Source organism: Lathyrus oleraceus, chromosome 5 (assembly GCF_024323335.1).
Source record: "Lathyrus oleraceus cultivar Zhongwan6 chromosome 5, CAAS_Psat_ZW6_1.0, whole genome shotgun sequence".
NCBI classification, from domain to species: domain Eukaryota; kingdom Viridiplantae; phylum Streptophyta; class Magnoliopsida; order Fabales; family Fabaceae; genus Lathyrus; species Lathyrus oleraceus.
In genome coordinates this window covers 125693285-125713590 of record NC_066583.1, presented here as the reverse complement: position 1 = coordinate 125713590, position 20306 = coordinate 125693285, and the positions used below count along the sequence as shown (strand labels likewise).

General features: G+C 38.7%; 1 long non-coding RNA gene across 1 annotated transcript; it reads left to right on the top strand.

Annotated features, from left to right (window-relative positions):
- The first annotated feature begins 700 nt into the window (after window positions 1-700).
- LOC127088254 (uncharacterized) lies at window positions 701-13237 on the top strand. The gene is made up of 2 exons (XR_007790157.1): window positions 701-1286; window positions 12888-13237. It is a non-coding gene; the product is annotated as an uncharacterized LOC127088254 (long non-coding RNA).
- The last annotated feature ends 7069 nt before the right edge of the window (window positions 13238-20306 follow it).

Here is a 20306-nt window from a genome sequence, read left to right as displayed (position 1 = left end):
GTGTAGTTTTATTTCTTTTGTAGGTGTGTGTGCCCATTGTCATACCCCAATTTTGTCCGGGCATATTTAAACTTTCATAGAATTGATTTCATTTTCATTTTTGCATCATATGCATAGCATGACATACATTCCATCATGAATAATACCTAAAATGTCAGTCAGAATGAATTTATTGAAAATACAGACAAATCGATTGAATCATTTCTCAAGAATAGGCAAAATCAACAGTGACTGTCTCGGCTATATCTTGAACCGCCTGAGCCTTTTAATCGGTGCAAATTTATATTAAAGTAATTAGAATCAAATATTAATTAGATTTTTCTTTTATGATTTTTCTTTTTTTTTTAAATAAATAACAAGTGTAAAAATAAAATATATATTTTACATTGGATTCTCCAACAAACTCACACTAACCTCTCCTCTCTCTCTCACACTATTGTCCACACGTCACTCTGAAAAAAACCCCTCACAACTCCCTCACACTACCCACTCTTCCCTCTCTCTCCACTCATCAATAAACGTCACCCACTACCACACTAAAATTACTCACTTCATTCACTCATCACTCTCTGAAAAACTCCCTCATCAAATCTCTCTCACCTCACACTCTCTCAACACAAATCCTCACACCCTTTCTTCACCACCGTCAAACCCTCGTCACCATCACCTCAACCATCACAAAACCGCCGCCGTCCACTGCTCACCTTCAACCACGAAACACCGCTCTCCTCCGCGATTCACCTCACCGTTCATCTTCATCATCCTTCAACCACCGGCGAAACCCCTACCTCAACCGCGACGCCGCCATTCGCCTTTCTGTCACCACCACCATAACCTCCGTCTACCACAACTCCAACACCCTTTGATTTTCGCCTTTTGAGCATTTCTCCAGCAAAAAGCTAATCCATACAAGGGTAACACGATACCGGTTTTTGAAAGAAGAACACAGTTCATATGTTCCTTCATAAATTACCCAGATCAAAAGATACAAAAGCGGATTAACAGAGTGATGTTGCGACTCTGCTCGAGATATTCCCAATCAAAATCGTTTTACCCTTTTAAGCTTCGAGAAGCCCTTCGACGGTTTCTATGAGGCTCTGTTTGAGGAGCTTAACAAGTCGACCACTGTTGATTTCTTTATGGAGTTTGTGGGAGAAGTTACTTGTACGCAGGCATGGCAATCAGGATTCACACCGAGCCCATCAAAAGTCCATCTTTTTTTCTTCTTCTGCATTCGGTAGGATTTTGAGCGGATAATACCTTTTGCAAACTTGAACTTGTTTGAGGTACTGATTCCATTTTCCTATTGTATTACTTTGATATTTGTTGCAATTCTGATTTAGTCAGATTACATATCTCTTGTATTGTGAGCTTCGATTACGTGTCCATTTGCAATTTATTAGACTTGTAATTATTGATTGATTTTGGTTGATGTTTAACCCCACTTCTGTATAAATCGATTGGGTGATTTCCGTTGTCTTTTGGTTTCAGCTTACATGTTAAACTAGTGTATGATGGGATATTGATGCATTGTTTTTGCTTTGTTGTGTGATACATGATAGGAGCTGAGGTAGCTGTACCTGTCTCTAACATTGTAGTATAATGGAAACATTGCAAATAATTGGGTTGCTGCTGACTTTTTAGATATTATGTAAATATTACATTGAGTTGTTGCTGTTTAAGCTCATTACATTTTAAATCAGATTTTTCTTAAATCTATGGATTCGGTAATTCAATGTCGTTATGCCGCCAAAAATTTCTATACATTAAATTGTGCATTTTCCACCGCGTCTCTATCTCACATACGACATTCCAATTCATTGTTACTATGTATGAACCGGTTCTTGAACATATTTTGTAATTGATTCCGATTCAATTTTTGTAAATCAACATTGTCACTATTTTGTTTTCTTAAAAAAAATAACAATTAATTGAACTTTTGTTTGATTAATTCTTTTTAATTAATTAATCTTAATTAACTTAATTATTTGGGATAATTAAATAATTTTGGTAATTAATCTTAATTAATTCAATTAATCAAACTTAACCAAATTCTGATGAGTTAATAATTAAAGGATTTCCTTTTCCACCATGTTTTCATAATAAATAAATTCAATTTCAATTCATCATTTGATTCAAACCAATTTTTAAAAAAAAATACAAACCACAATTCTCGATTCAAAGTCGAGCCTACTTTCAAATACCCTTGTAAGTCGATCGCTTTTGAGCATCGCCATCAACCTCACATAGCTTACTCTTGGGCTTTCTTACAATGAGACCTATTTGATTATTGATTAATCGAGTAGATGATCGATTCACCATAATTTATTCAATAAACACAAATTGAAACCATTTTCCAAACCATTTTCTATTTTAATGAAAACTTGGGATGAAAAGGAGATAGGAAGCGTTCACTCACTATTTCTCAAGCACTTGAATAATTGGCGTACGCCATATTGCGCAAGTTCTTGTCATCCAATTAGACCTTAATCATACATTTTCAAATCAATTTTTCAAACCAAATATAGGTTCTAAATTCAAATCATTTCTAAACTTCAACCATCATATTCAAATCCTTTTTTTATCAACTACAATTTCTTCAACCATTCAATTCTAAATTTCCGATGATAAAGGATAGGAGGCGTACGCCTCATTATCTTTCGATTATTCGACTAATTAGCGTACGCCACATTGCTCGAATCTTCGCCATCAAATTTAAACCACAATCGAATAAACTCAAATCACCTATTATATCAAACACAGTTTCAAGATCAACTTTATAACTTAAACTTCAATAGAGAATGGGAGGCGTACGCCTCACCATTCCTTGATTATTTGAATAATTGGCGTACGCCACATTGCTCAAATCATCTTTCGATCCAAACCTACCAATTCAAATACAAACTATTTTCGCAAATCACATACAAACATCTAAACATATCTTTTACAATTTAAACCTCGGATGATAAAAGATGGGAGGCGTTCGCCCCGCCATCTCTCGATTATTTGAATAATTGGCGTACGCCATATTGCACAAATTATCGACTTCCGATTAAAACACGCTAAATAAACTTGGATAAGGGAATAGTAGGCGCACGCCTCATTATTCTTTGAATAAGCAAGTAGGAGGCGTATGCCTCACTACCGTGCGTATTCAGCATCCGCAAACAAACTTTCAAAATAATTCGAACGAAAAAGGAGTAGAAGGCGATCGCCTTATTATTCCTCGAAAGAATTGGACGATCGGTGTACACCACATTGCTCAATCTTTCGTCGTTCTTCAAAACATATCAAAACAAAATCAAACATAACTTCTCGCCCCCGAGCGATCGAAACCAATCAAACCCAAACACATCAATTCAACTCGTCACCCCCGCGTGACCAAAACCCTTTCCAAAAGAACACTGTCAATCCTTTCTAATGCGCACAACAAACCAGTGCTAGAGCCTCCACCGAGAGTAGACAAGCCAGGGTTTAGCCGTTAGATCGCCGACTTACACAGTCGTTCATCAAACAAAACACACCAAATATTCGTAGTATCCCGAACTACGAATGCTCTGATTTCCTTATTGCACCATAAGGATACGTAGGCAGGAGATTGTTGTATCTTCGCGAGCACACTAATAAAAAAACCTCCCATTTCCCCCTCCTGAGGTCTTCATCCATATCTATCATCAATTCTAATTACTCGAAGCAAGCAAATAACAAGCAATTAACAGTCAAATAGCAAAATCAGACTAAAAGGTTCTCGTTTCTTCCATATTTATTTCTCTGTATTCCATTATAACTGCTTGTGTTGTATGTAATTTGCCTTGGTACTTTGATATGGGACTTGATGTCTGCTGTGAGACAAGCTTCATACCCGAGCTTTGAGAAAAACTTAGAACCCGGAGTTGTGTAGTATTGAATTGAGGGGTGTACACCTCATTGGGACAATACGAAGACTCCGCCTAGAGTAGATCTGTTTGGAGTTTCCATCATAATATGGCTAGCCCATTATTGTGGGGGGAGGTTCTAAATACGATCCGTGACTCTAGGGACCTCGCCTTAAACCCAAGTTTTGTTTTCATGATTGGCGATTATGTAGTATTGAACCGAAGGGTCTACACCCTGTTCGAACAATACGAGAATCCCACTTAGATTAGATCATTTCAGAACTCCCATCACGATGTGGCTAGCCCACCATTGCGAGGAAGTTTTGAACTTGATCTGTGAGTCTAAGTTCCTTCCTTGAAAACACAACTTTAGAACCTACCTTTGGGAATTTCTAGTAATCAGAGAAGCTCGGGCTTCTTCCTTTTATCCTGACGTACCTGACGTATGAATGATCTTGAGTATCCGTATTCCTTTGCGAAAATATTTTGGCACCATTTCATGCATTTGCATATCATAAACATGCATTGCATTTCATCTTCCAGAAATAAAAGCTCACACCATATTCTACCCTTTGTCCAGTAACACTGACTACTCGACACCGGTACGAGACACGTCGCAACTACAAGATGACACTCGAACAGCTTGAAGCCAACCAAGTTTCGATGAGAACCGACATTGACTCCATGCAAGCAAAGATGGATCGCTTGCTTGAGACCATGTTGATCTTGGCCCAGAAGGAGAAAGATGCTGAGACTAACGCCGAAGCCAGGAAAGTTGTTGCCCAGTTTGGATCGCCATCACTTAGCATCCCTGGAGTAACTGAACTTGATGGTAACCCCTCCCAGCCTAGAGGAGGACCGATCCCTATTCTGATCCCCATGGTCAACATGAACCCCCACGAGCATTCTACTACATTTGCTCGACATGGATCAATGATGGGTGATGAAGATCCATACGACGCCTTCTTCATGCCACAACCCGCCAAACCTGCTGTTGGAGGTCTCCCAGACCCAGCTGTTGATAGACTCCATGCTTTGGAGGAAAAGTTTAAGTCCTTGGAGGTTCACACTACTCCGGTTTGGACGCTGTTGACATGTGCCTAGTGCCAGGACTCGTGATTCCACAAAAATTCAAAGTCCCAGACTTTGACAAATACAAAGGGATCAGCTGCCCGAGAACTCACCTCAGAGCCTACTGTCGCAAAATGGCTGCCCACATCAGTAATGATCAACTCCTGATTCATTACTTCCAAGATAGCCTCAGTGGGGCATCCTTGGAGTGGTACATGCAACTAGAGAGAGGTCAGGTCCAGTCATGGAGAGACCTTGCTGAAGCCTTCCTTAGGCATTATCAGTACAATACTGATCTAGCACCCAATCGCACCCAGCTGCAAGACATGACTCAACGCAACAACGAGTCATTCAAGGAATACGCTCAGTGGTGGAGAGAGCTAGCAACTCGTGTCCAACCTCCTCTTCTTGATAAGGAATTAATCGACATGTTTATGGGAACCCTGCACACCCAGTACATAGAAAAGATGCTAGGATCCAGTTTCCCAACTTTTGTTGAGGTCGTCTCCGTGGGAGAACAAATCGAGAGCCAGATCAAGAAGGGAAAGCTACCTTGCGCTGCCAATGCTTCAAGTGGGATGAAGAAGCCTTATCCTAATCTCCCAAAGAAGTTAGAAGGTCAGACCAACACCATAATGAAAGGAGGGGGATATAGGGCACCTCCATATGCTCATACGCCTTATCATCAGGTTTCCGCGGTCATCCCGACACCATATCAGCCACCCTATCAACAACCATATCAACAACAATATCAGCAGCCTCATCAACAGTCGGCTTACCAACAACAACATCAGAATCAACAGCAACGCGCTCCACAACAACGTCAGCCTAACCAGGAGGCCAGAAAGACATTTCGATCCTTTGCCAGTACCATATAGCAAGATTCTCCCCTACCTGCTAAAGGATGGATCGGTTGTTCTGAAGGAGATAACACTTGCAACTCCACCATATCCTCCAGGATACGACGCCAATGCTCACTGTGAGTATCACATGGGTGCTCCAGGGCACACAATAGAGAACTGTAAGGCTTTCAAGCACAAGGTCCAGGACCTGATTGATAGTAAGGCAGTTACATTCACGCCAGTGAGGCCAAACGTTGCGACAAATCCCATGCCGGCGCATGTAGAGTCGAGTGAAGCTCGAAGATAAAGTTCCTCACCAACATGAACAAGCAAACAAATTTCGATAAAGAATCAAAAGATGAAGGCTTGTTCATTTGAATGAAGGCGATCATTATGCCAGTTTTACCATCTCGCACTTTTGTAATTTGTTCTTGTTTGTTTAAGTACTGTATGCTTTAAACATTGTTATTTGGATTTGGTCTTATTAATGGGATAATTATGCATGCTTTGAATCAATCTATCATAATTCACTCATCTATCACATATGCAAATCACAAACACATACTTTTTCACTTCACCTCCTTTATCACACTATTGTTAGTAAATGTTGGAAGGAGGATGACGAAAACAAAATACCCATAATTGCTGACTGTATGCTTTCGGATAAAATCCTACTAATGATATACAGGCATTGTTTCAAGTCCCCAAACACTGGAGAGATAAGGAGTTAAATCCTGTTCAACCACTTCGAGCATAGAAGTAGGAGTTTCTTTCGGATCTACAAACCCTTACGCTTAACCTGGGGCAGGGTAGTGTTCAGTTGATCGGACTACACATTCAAATTACAAGGTGAAATATCCCATACAAGGATCAACCATGTGACATTCTCCACACACATCCTGAAGTGTCGAAGGAACCATCAAATCCAAAATTTATGTCGGTTGTTCTTCAATGACCAATGTCTTGGCAGTCACAACTTTCAAAAAAATCAATCAAAGAAAAAGCCCGCTAAGTCCAACACCCTGAAAGGAAACTTAGGCAAAAACAGGGGCAATCCCGATGGATTAAAGCTTCAAACAAAGCGGTCCATGCAAAAGTTAGGGATCAAAACAAAATTGAAAGAGACAATGAAAGTCTCCAACAAAACAAAACAAGATTCAGTGACCACCATACCAAAATCAAAGGGTCTTCGACATCCAAAAAACGAAATAAGGTGGCTGCCATTCCAAGAGACCTTGAATCACTATCTTTATCCTTACACCTGCAAAAGACGAATGTGTGTGAATTAACTGAACATAGGATTGGAGATTTTCATGAAGAAGGGGTGGGTTAAAATAAACTTTGAGCCTTATATCCTTTTGTTTCAATAACCATGAACCAAGCCACGTTACAACCTTCAAAAGACCTAATTGAAGTAAGGTTTGTTCTGAAAGTATACTATAGCAAGGTTGAGTAAACTGACTCCTAGAGATTTGCTAATATTCTCTTCTCACTATATCACTCACCCGCTAGCTGAATCAGCACCGCGATTGGACTCATGATCCACTCGTCACACACTACCACAACACTCCAAATGAATGATTGTTTTTCAAAACTTGCATAACTGTTGCATTAACATCACCATTTCTTGGATAACAATTCTTAATTGTTAGTCAGTACTTGACATCGAGAAAATTCCAACAAGGGGCAATTCAAGAGGCACTTGATCGTTGGTGCTGACACGAGTCAAGCCCATCTCATAAATCAGGGGCACAACATCTCTTGATTATATTGACTTAAGAAGTAGTCAATATAAGACGAATCTCCAAGCATCGGTTGATCAGGGAGGAAAGACAGTTCAATACTCAGTATGTCTGGGGCAAGTCCCTCAAAGGCCAATCAGGGGCAAGACAAGTTGCAAGGGGAAAATTCTCGTCATACCTTCAAGTCAGTCAAGCAGTTTGCGTCAGACATTAGTGATTGCTTGAATTCACAGCCAAAAACGTCGAAAGTTCATACTAGTACAATATCATATTTTGACAAGAATCCTTGCAGCACGTCAAAAGCACAATCATCATGCGTTGATCACGTCGCTATGCTCAGTTACAGCCTGGCCAAATGCATCAGAAGAAGAATCCGAGATCTTCTCAAAGACAAATACACCAGATATCAGCAAAAGAGCAAACTTGGGGCACCAGGAGTATCCACATCCGTTGCGTGTTCATCACATCATCAACTACCGAGTGTCGGGAAGTCAGATCCTTTCCACCAACCAATGGTCCAACCCACATCGACTACCACAAAAGACCAAAGCCCACCCCGTTGGCATCCGTACAAAAACAATCCAATCGACATTGATAGTTACAAAAAAACCAAAGCCCACCTTGGTGGCACCCACACAAAAACTAAATCCAACCAGCATTGGTTTCCAGAAAACACATCGCCTTTGAAAGGGGGGGGGGGCAATCCCAAGCAAGCCAATCTGTCTTTGCATTCAAACATGCATCACCTCATACATAACGCATACATGACATTTATGCATATAGCACAAATCAAATCCAAGGTCGTAGGCATCCAAGCCAACCCTCAGTTGAGTCATTATCTTCCTCTGAGAGAGTTCCTACCTTATCATCGGGCGTTCCCCGTTGAGTTACATCTTTCAACCGTTTGTTGATAAGATGTTATCCTCAGCTTAGTCAAACAATGTTTCTCCAAACACTTACCTTGTTTCACGTTGAGCGTCCCTCAATGAGTCGTTTCCTGTAACCTTTTGATGACAGAAACTACATCTCCCCAGAGAATATTGGTTATGCAACCTTTTGTTGTCGATACCCTGAGCAAGTCTTACCCAACAATGTTCCAACACTACCCAGCAGATCAGGCTTACTGAACTTTGTCAGTAGCCTTGTTTTTCCAATATTTTTCTCACTATCATCCTTTTGGTGAAAGTCCATTGAGGAATAATATTGATCATCATCCTGTTTATGATAACCGTTATCCTTTTGGTAATGATAAATCCTTGACATTTGTGATCTTACTGTCATCCTTTTGGTGTTGAAGATCCTTGAAGTTTTGGTCCAACCTTCATCCCTTTGGTGAATGGTGACCTCTACAATTATTACAGCCTATCGTCATCCTTTTGGTGTCGGCGATCCTTGTGGTGATAAGGACCCTTGCCATTTTGGTTCAATCATCATCCTTTTGATGATAACATCCAATTCAATCTAAAACATCATCCTTTTGGTGATAGAGACTATGGAGTTTGGTTTAAGCTATCATCCTTTTGGTGATGGTGACATTTGGAAAGTCCCACCCCACTGTCATCCTTTTGGTGTCAGCAATATTTGAAGTTATTATAACTTATTATCATCCTTTTGGTGGTAACGAGTTTCGAAGTTATGATCTCACCTTCATCCTTTTGGTGTTGGTGATTGTTGATTCATTATCATCCTTTTGGTGATAACGGATTCTGTTGTTTGTAGTACCTTCATCCTTTTGGTGATGGTGACTGTCAGCTTATTATCAACCTTTTGGTGATAACAAGTTTTATGGTTCGATCCTACCTTCATCCTTTTGGTGACGGTGATCAGTAAAAGTTATCGACTTATTATCATCCTTTTGGTGGTAACGAGTTTTGTTGTTTAAACCTACCTTCATCCTTTTGGTGACGGTGACCTTTTGAGTTATGGGCTCATTATCATCCTTTTGGTGATAACGAGTTTTGTTGTTTAATCTACCTTCATCCTTTCGGTGACGGTGACCATTTGAGTTATGGGCTCATTATCATCCTTTTGGTGATAACGAGTTTTCTTTTGATCTTACCCTCATCCTTTTGGTGATGGCGATCATTGAGTCTGTTTCAGCTTATTATCATCCTTTTGGTGATAACAAGTTTTGAAGTTCTGTCCTTATTATCATCCTTTTGGTGATAACAAGTTCTGTTTGTTTGACCCTACTGTCATCCTTTTGGTGTTAGTGATATTTAAGGTTATTGACTTATTATCATCCTTTTGGTGGTAACAAGTTCTGCTGTTGATCTTACCTTCATCCTTTTGGTGATGGTGATCATTTGAGTCTATTTTGGCTTATTATCATCCTTTTGGTGGTAACAAGTTTTGTCTTTTAATTATACCTTCATCCTTTTGGTGATGGTGATTGTTGTAACTTATTATCATCCTTTTGGTGATAACGAGTTATGTTGTTTGTAGTACCTTCATCCTTTTGGTGATGGTGATTGCCGACTTATTATCATCCTTTTGGTGATAACAAGTTTGTGTCTTGATCCTACCTTCATCCTTTTGGTGATGGTGATCAATTGCGTTGTGTGCTTATTATCATCCTTTTGGTGGTAACAAGTTTTGTCGTTTGACAATACCTTCATCCTTTTGGTGATGGTTACTGTCGACTTATTATCATCCTTTTGGTGATAACAAGTCTTTGTCTTGATCTTACCTTCATCCTTTTGGTGATGGTGATCAATTGCATTGTGTGCTTATTATCATCCTTTTGGTGGTAACAAGTTTTGTCGTTTGACCTTACCTTCATCCTTTTGGTGATGGTGATTGTCAACTTATTATCATCCTTTTGGTGGTAACAAGTTTTGTCGTTTGACCTTACCTTTATCCTTTTGGTGATGATGATTGTCGACTTATTATCGTCCTTTTGGCGATAACAAGTTTTGTCTTTTAATTATACCTTCATCCTTTTGGTGATGGTGATTGTTCACTTATTATCATCCTTTTGGTGGTAACAAGTTTTGTTTTTGATCTTACCTTCATCCTTTTGGTGATGGTGATCAATTACGTTGTGTGCTTATTATCATTCTTTTGGTGGTAACAAGTTTTGTCGTTTGACAATACCTTCATCCTTTTGGTGATGGTGATTGTTGACTTATTATCATCCTTTTGGTGATAACAAGTTTTTGTCTTGATCCTACCTTCATCCTTTTGGTGATGGTGATCATTTGCGTTGTGTGCTTATTATCATCCTTTTAGTGATAATAAGTTTTTGTCTTGATTTTACCTTCATCCTTTTGGTGATGGTGATCAATTGCATTGTGTACTTATTATCATCCTTTTGGTGGTAACAAGTTTTGTTGTTAGATCTTAGCTTCATCCTTTTGGTGACGGTGATATTTGAAGTTGATGAGTTAACTATCATCCTTTTAGTGATAGCCTTGATATTATACTCTCGTTAATGGGAAACTTTATAACCATCATCCTTTTGGTGACGGACATCATGCTTTTGGTAATGGAAATATTTAGGGTTGTGTCTAGCTTTCATCCTTTTGGTGATAGCGAGACTTATTATTGATCTTACCATCATCCTTTTAGTGATGGCGATCTTTGTTATAGCCACTGTAACCATCATCCTTTTGGTAATAACTACCTTTGAAGCTCAGCTTATCCATCATCCTTTTGGTGATGACGATTCTGGAAATTCATTTTACTGTCATCCTTTTGGTGCCAGAGAACATGTTCAGTTTTGTCTTTACAACAATAACAACCTGTGCAAGTTTGAGTGTCGACTCGAGGGTTGGCATTGATTTGACATTCTACCTCTATTACCTTGGTGCTGTTAGAATCCATTGCATTTTCCGTCTGCATTTCTCCATTGCATCCCAAAGGACAAAATTTGAGTCTTTTCGTATTTAATTACCTTCCACCACGAATGTATGAAGACCGTTGTCATTCTTACTTTCTAGTTCAAGATAATTAAATAGGGGCAGCTGTCATACCCCAATTTTGTCCGGGCATATTTAAACTTTCATAGAATTGATTTCATTTTCATTTTTGCATCATATGCATAGCATGACATACATTCCATCATGAATAATACCTAAAATGTCAGTCAGAATGAATTTATTGAAAATACAGACAAATCGGTTGAATCATTTCTCAAGAACAGGCAAAATCAACAGTGACTGTTTCGGCTATATCTTGAATCGCCTGAGCCTTTTAATCGGTGCAAATTTATTTCAGAATTCGAAGAAACACTGTATTTTTTTCAATAAGTATATTTTGTCCTGACCATTTTAGTGTGATCGATTTAATTTTCCGAGCAAAATTATATTTTGATTTCTATTTCTAATTGATCAGTAATCTTTGTTTTAATTATTTAATTAAAGTAATTAGAATCAAATATTAATTAGATTTTTTCTTTTATGATTTTTCTTTTTTTATAAATAAATAACAAGTGTAAAAATAAAATATATATTTTACATTGGATTCTCCAACAAACTCACACTAACCTCTCCTCTCTCTCACACTATTGTCCACGCGACACTCTGAAAAAAACCCTCACAACTCCCTCACACTACCCACTCTTCCCTCTCTCTCCACTCATCAATAAACGTCACCCACTACCACACTAAAATTACTCACTTCATTCACTCATCACTCTCTGAAAAACTCCCTCACTCAAATCTCTCTCACCTCACACTCTCTCAACACAAATCCTCACACCCTTTCTTCACCGCCGTCAAACCCTCGTCACCATCACCTCGACCATCACAAAACCGCCGTCGTCCACTCCTCACCTTCAACCACGAAACACCGCTCTCCTCCGCGATTCACCTCACCATTCATCTTCATCATCCTTCAACCACCGGCGAAACCCCTACCTCAACCGTGACGCCGCCACTCGCCTTTCCGTCACCACCACCATAACCTCCGTCTACCACAACTCCAACACCCTTCAATTTTCGCCTTTTGAGCATTTCTCCAGCAAAAAGCTAATCCATACAAGGGTAACACGATACCAGTTTTTGAAAGAAGAACACAGTTCATATGTTCCTTCATAAAATACCCAGATCAAAAGATACAAAAGCGGATTAACAGAGTGATATTGTGACTCTGCTCGAGATACTCCCAATCAGAATCGTTTTACCCTTTTAAGCTTCGAGAAGCCCTTCAACGGTTTCTATGAGGCTATATTTGAGGAGCTTAACAAGTCGACCACTGTTGATTTCTTTATGGAGTTTGTGGGAGAAGTTACTTGTACGCAGGCATGGCAATCAGGATTCACACCGAGCCCATCATAAGTCCATCTTTTTTTCTTCTTCTGCATTCGATATGATTTCAAGCGGATAATACCTTTTGCAAACTTGAACTTGTTTGAGGTACTGATTCCATTTTCCTATTGTATTACTTTGATATTTGTTCCAATTCTGATTTAGTCATATTACATATCTCTTGTATTGTGAGCTTCGATTACGTGTCCATTTGCAATTTTGTAGACTTGTAATTATTGGTTGATTTTGGTTGATGTTTAACCCCACTTCTGTATAAACCGATTGGGTGATTTCCGTTGTCTTTTGGTTTCAGCTTACATGTTAAACTAGTGTATGATGGGATATTGATGCATTGTTTTTGCTTTGTTGTGTGATACATGATAGGAGCTGAGGTAGTTGTACCTGTCTCTAACATTGTAGTATAATGTAAACATTGCAAATAATTGGGTTGTTGCTGACTTTTTAGATATTATGTAAATATTACATTGAGTTGTTGCTGTTTAAGCTCATTACATTTTAAATCAGATTTTTCTTAAATTTATGGATTCGGTAATTCAATGCCGTTATGCCGCCAAAAATTTCTATACATTAAATTGTGCATTTTCCACTGCGTCTCTATCTCACATATGACATTCCAATTCATTGTTGCTATGTATGAACCGGTTCTTGAACACATTTTGTAATCGATTCCGATTCAATTTTTGTAAATCAACATTGTCACTATTTTGTTTTCTTAAAAAAAATAACAATTAATTAAACTTTTGTTTGATTAATTATTTTTAATTAATTAATCTTAATTAACTTAATTATTTGGGATAATTAAATAGTTTTGGTAATTAATCTTAATTAATTCAATTAATCAAACTTAACCAAATTCTGATGAGTTAATAATTAATGGATTTCCTTTTCCACCATGTTTTCATAATAAATAAATTCAATTTCAATTCATCATTTGATTCAAACCAATTTCAAAAAAAACACAAACCATAATTCTCGATTCGAAGTCGAGCCCACATTCAAATACCCTTATAAGTCGATCGCTTTTGAGCATCACCATCAATCTCACATAGCTTACTCTTGGGCTTTCTTACAATGAGACATATTTGATTATTGATTAATCGAGTAGATGATCAATTCACCATAATTTATTCAATAAACACAAATTCAAACCATTTTCTATTTTAATGAAAACTTGGAAAGAAAAGGAGATAGGAAGCGTTCGCTTCACTGTTTCTCAAGCACTTGAATAATTGGGTACGCCATATTGCGCAAGTTCTTGTCATCCGATTAGACCTTAATCATACATTTTCAAATCAATTTTTCAAACCAAATATAGGTTCTAAATTCAAATCATTTCTAAACTTTTACCATCATATTCAAATCCTTTTTTTATCAACTACAATTTCTTCAACCATTTAATTCTTAATTTCCGATGATAAAGGATAGGAGGCGTACGCCTCATTATCTTTCGATTATTCGACTAATTGGCGTACGCCACATTGCTCGAATCTTCGCCATCAAATTTAAACCACAATCGAATAAACTCAAATCACCTATTATATCAAACACAGTTTTAAGATCAACTTTATAACTTAAACTTCAATAGATAATGGGAGGCGTACGCCTCACCATTCCTTGATTATTTGAATAATTGGCGTACGCCACATTGCTCAAATCATCTTTCGATCCAAACCTACCAATTCAAATACAAACTATTTTCGCAAATCACATACAGACATCTAAACATATCTTTTACAATTTAAACCTCGGATGATAAAAGATGGGAGGCGTTCGCCCCACCATCTCTCGATTATTTGAATAATTGGCGTACGCCATATTGCACAAATTATCGACTTCCGATTAAAACACGCTAAATAAACTTGGATAAGGGAATAGTAGGCGCACGCCTCATTATTCTTTGAATAAGCAAGTAGGAGGCGTACGCCTCACTACCGTGCGTATTCAGCATCCGCAAACAAACTTTCAAAATAATTCGAACGAAAAAGGAGTAGAAGGCGATCACCTTATTATTCCTCGAAAGAATTGGACGATCGGTGTACACCACATTGCTCAATCTTTCGTCGTTCTTCAAAACATATCAAAACAGAATCAAACATAACTTCTCGCCCCCGAGCTATCGAAACCAATCAAACCCAAACACATCAATTCAACTCGTCACCCCCGCGTGACCAAAACCCTTTCCAAAAGAACACTGTCAATCCTTTCTAATGCGCACAACAAACCAGTGCTAGAGCCTCCACCGAGAGTAGACAAGCCAGCGTTTAGCCGTTAGAACGCCGACTTACACAGTCGTTCATCAAACAAAACACACCAAATATTCGTAGTAGCCCGAACTACGAATGATCTGATTTCCTTATTGCACCATAAGGATACGTAGGCAGGAGATTGCTATATCTTCGCGAGCACACTAATAAAAAAACCTCTCATTTCCCCCTCCTGAGGTCTTCATCCATATCTATCATCAATTCTAATTACTCGAAGCTAGCAAATAACAAGCAATTAACAGTCAAATAGCAAAATTAGACTAAAAGGTTCCCGTTGAGTACAACGGACGTGAGGGGTGCTAATACCTTCCCCTTGCGTAATCGACTCCCGAAGCCGAATATGGTTGCGGCGACCATTATTCCATTTTCTTAAAGGTTTTCTCGATATTTTCCTATTCCTTCATTGGAATAAATAAAGTTCGGTGGCGACTCTATTCGAACTAACATTTTTCCGCGTTCCATCGCGAGGGATCGCATTATCATTTTTTGAGGTGTGACACCCATCTATATGGATCCACCTGTTCTTTATTTGTCATTTAAATCAATAATTCACCAAGATTTTGAAGCTTGTTTGCCATTGGAATCCCTAATTCATCTGGGTATCTTGTGTGACATCCTCATCAAGTTTCTTCATCCTTTTGTCAAAGATATCAATGGATACTTCATTATACATCATCTCAAGCATATATGAGGTTCCATGAGCCCCAAATATCAAAATAACTTCAATTTTGCAAGTTGGTTCAATGAGGTTGACTAGAGAAAGTCAACTAGTCAAAACTGGGGTTCCCTAGACCCTATCTCCTACAATTTTTGTCATGTGAAAATTCTTCCAACAGTAACGTTACTCTTCATGACATTCCAAACAACTTTCATGTTGACATCGAGAGCTAATTTTGCTAAGAAAATCACTTTTTATGGTGAAATATTATAGGTCATTTTGTTTGTGCCCTAGTTAGGAGGTCAACTTCCAAGGACCATAACTTGCTCAATATTTATCGTATGATGGTCATCCAAGTTTAATGATCAATTTCAAGTTCCCTTCTCCAACATTTCTTCTTTGAGGAAGGTCAAATTATATTTGCAAGGGTATGTTCCAAGAGGAAACATTATAGGTCATTTTGGGTCATCATCATTGAACAAGCAATTTTCCTCAACTTCTAAAATCCATAACTCCCTCATTCAAGATCCAAATAATGTCCAATTTGTGACCAAATTAAATAGGAATGAAAGAGCTACAAATTTTGTAAATGAACCATTTTCATTTGAAGCTTATAGCAAATGATATTTTAGATGGAAGAAGTGGTCATTTGACTTTATACTTAGAAAATTTTCAACCATGTTTGATTTCTCCAACTTCCACCTCAAAACTCATTATAATACAAGTTCCAAATGAAAAAGTCTTCAACATCAAAGTTGTTACCCTTCATGTTACCTTTCTAAATAGTCCAAGATCACTTCATTTGGACAAGAATTGAGGTACTTGTGCATGGATTCTTCTCATGGCTTGTTTTGGCAACTTTTGAACTCAATTTCCAATTACCATTGCATGGCTTCATATTAAATTTGCATCATCATTTAAACATGAATTTGGACCTGCTTACATCATTTCATAGGCCTATCACACGTCCCTGCAAGCATGCACATCATATTACTATTATTGGATAAGTTATGGAAAAGTGTATAAAGAAACTCTCATGCTATAAATACATGCTTTTGTTGATCAGAAAAGAGATTCTGCTTGCCCAAGCTTTACAAAATTGCCTCCCTAACCTCCATTAAAGGATAAATGTAGGTGTTTAATTGGCTGCATTATGTGGTAAAACACTAGCTGGATTCTAATGTCTTGACTGATGTCATGACATGGTGTGTATGTGTGACTGCACTGTAGGTTAGAATATCTAACTGTACTCTGATGTCTTGACTGATGTCATGACGCACTTGAGTAGTTACTGCAGGATTAGCTAATACAGGATTTATTGAATGTCAAACTGGATGTTGTGACATTCATCCCTGTCAGCAGATACTAAGGAATAGAACAGTTGGTGTTCTGGTAGAACTTAGTATTTAATTCCAGTCTGGTTATCAAGGAAATACCAGACCCGGCATAAGGCCTACTGACTGAATGTCAAACTGGATGTTATGACATTCATCATTGACAGCATATACTGAACAATAGACAGAGTGGTGTTCTGCTATACTTCAGCATGTTTCTTAGTCTGTTCTTCAAGAGGATAACAGAACTGACTTAAGGCCAAATGTGTAAATGTCAAATTGGATACTTTGACATTTATTAATGTAAGCTGTTACTGTAGTATGGTCATTTTGGTCATATACAGGTCAGCAAAATTGTACAGTTTGTTTTCTGGAAAAACAGACTTAGCATATGATCCTTGATGTCAAGCTGAATGTCGTGACATTCATTCCTGACAGCATATGCTATATTGTAGGTTGTTCAGTTTTCTGTTTCAGCTTTTTCTCAGGCTATTCTTCAGGGATTCAACAGCTGAGAGAAAATCCAGGAAATCAACAACCAAGCTACATTTAATGAACCTAACAAATAGCCTATTTGTTAGTAACCTAGATGTGGAATTTAGGGGAACTCGCGTGACCTTAAATTCAGGAGAATACAAGTGCAAAGGCCCAAGTACTGCAATATAAAAGGAAGTCGTTCCTTCATTCAGAACTGGGGATTTTGAGGCGTGAAGATTGAGTGTGTCCATCATACTTCACTGCTGTATTTTTGTGAGTCTTGTATTAGACATATCTTGTAAGCCAAGCCATTATCACGTAGATGATTGCTTTGGCATAGGGTGTTCATTGAGTTGTAAGTGTTGTGTCGCTCAAAGCTTTTAAGCGTGAGTGCTGTGTATCTTGATTAAAGTTGTTAAGAACAATCAAGAGTTGTTTGAAGTGTGACTTCAAAATTGTCTTTAATATTGATTAAAGGTAGTAATCACTGAGGTGATTGAGGGGGAGTGAGTAGGAACTCTGATCTTAGAGTAAGATTGAAATTGCATTGGGTAGGGATTAAGTGAAGAGTTGTAAACGGGTGAGTTTAGCTTTGAATTAATACTACTGATAGTGGATTTCCTCCCTGGCTTGGTAGCCCCCAGATGTAGGTCATGTTGGATTGAACTGGGTAAACAATTACTTGTGTTATTTACTGCACTTACTTTTAAGTTCTGCATAATTCTTGTCTATGCAGAATTGGATGTCATAACAACCCGTGTGACATCTTAAGTCTGATAACTAGAATTTCAATTGGCATCAGAGCAGGCACCCTGCCTATTCATTTCTGGGTGAGATCTAGGGAAGTTACTTTCTAGTACCATGGACAAGGATATAGGACACTCAAATAGACCACCCATGTTGGATGGCTCTAACTATGATGACTGGAAGCCTCGTATGATAGCCTTCTTAAGGTCTCTAGATAGTAAAGTCTGGAGAGTTGTCAACAAAGGATGGGAACATCCAACAAAGACAGGTGAAGATGGAGTCAGTGTGCAGATCCCTGAAGAAGAGTGGGACAAGGAGCAAGAGGCATTAGCTCTTGGAAATTCTAAGGCCTTGAATGCATTGTTCAATGGAATCAGTAAGAACATCTTCAGGCTGGTGCACCACTGTGAACTAGCTAAGGAAGTTTGGGATACCCTCAAGGTAACTCATGAAGGTACTTCCAAGGTGAAGATGTCCAAACTTCAGATGCTGACCACCAAGTTTGAAAATCTGAGGATGAAAGAGGATGAGACTATTCATGACTTTCACATGAATATTCTTGAAATTGCAAACACCTCTGGTGGACTAGGTGAGAAAATGGCTGAAGAGAAACTTGTAAGAAAGATTCTCAGGTCCTTGCCTAAGAGATTTGCTATGAAGGTCACAGCCATAGAGGAGGCGCAGAACATCTGCAATATGAAGGTGGATGAGCTAATTGGTTCTCTCCAAACCTTTGAAATGGGCTTGTGTGAGAATGCTGAAAAGAAGAACAAAAGTGTAGCTTTTGTATCTAAAGCTGAAGAGGAGTCAGAAGCAGGATACACTAGAGGTGATGAAAGCATATCAGAAGCCTTAGCCATGCTTGGGAGACAGTTCAACAAGTTCGTGAAGAAGATGGATCAAGGAGGTAGACCTAATGTCAAGAACATCCCGTCTGACATTAAGAAAAGATCAACTTCTGAAGAGAAGTTCAACCACGGCAAGGGAATCCAGTGTCATGGCTGTGAAGGGTATGGACACGTCAGAGCTGAATGCCCTACTTACCTCAAAATGCAAAATAAGGGGCTAGCTATCACATGGTCTGAAGGAGATTCTGAAAGTGAATCTAAAGGAGAATCTGCTAAACATGTCACTACACTAACCAGTGTTTGTGCCACTGATGATGACTCAAGTGCAGATGAACTGACCTTTGATGAACTTGCTGCAGCTTATAAAAAGCTGTGTGTCACCAGTGCAGAAGTACGTGTACAAGGAGAAAAGCAGAGGAAACTCATCAAGGAGCTGGAAGATGAGAGACTGAAGCATCTGACGGCCATAGAGGATCTAAATGGTGAGATAACCCTGCTGACCTCCAAGCTGAATCAGATGACTAAATCCATCAGAATGATGAATAAAGGAACTGACACCTTGGAAGAGATCCTAAAGGTATGACAGAAGTCTGGAACCACATCTGGTTTAGGCTTTGGGAAAAGATCCTCAGCTGAACGCAAACGCCCAAAGGCTAAAGTTCAGAAATTCAAAGGGAAGTCACATCCAATGTCTCAACATCGGAGAACCAGGATGACTAATCATCAGAAGAGGAAATTCCAGAAATGGAAATGTCACCACTGTGGTAAGCTTGGGCATATAAAAGCCTTCTGCTACAGGCTTCATGGTTACCCGAACCAAGTCCCTCATGTCAGACCTAAGCATAAGACATTTAGGCACCATGTCTCCAACAAGAAGCGACAATGGTATGCTAGGTTAGCCCACAAAGCTCTAAGAGCTTCTACCAAAGAAGACTGGTACTTTGACAGTAGATGCTCAAGACATATGACTGGTATGGAAAATCTATTGGCAGATATCCAACCTCACACTACCAGCTATGTGACCTTTGGTGATGGTGCTAAAGGATAAATAAAAGATGTGGGTAAGCTGGACTACTCTGGAGTTCCAAAACTGAATAATGTGTTGTTAGTAAGAGGACTAACTGCAAACCTCATCAGCATAAGCCAGCTGTGTGATCAAGGGTTCTATGTTCAGTTTA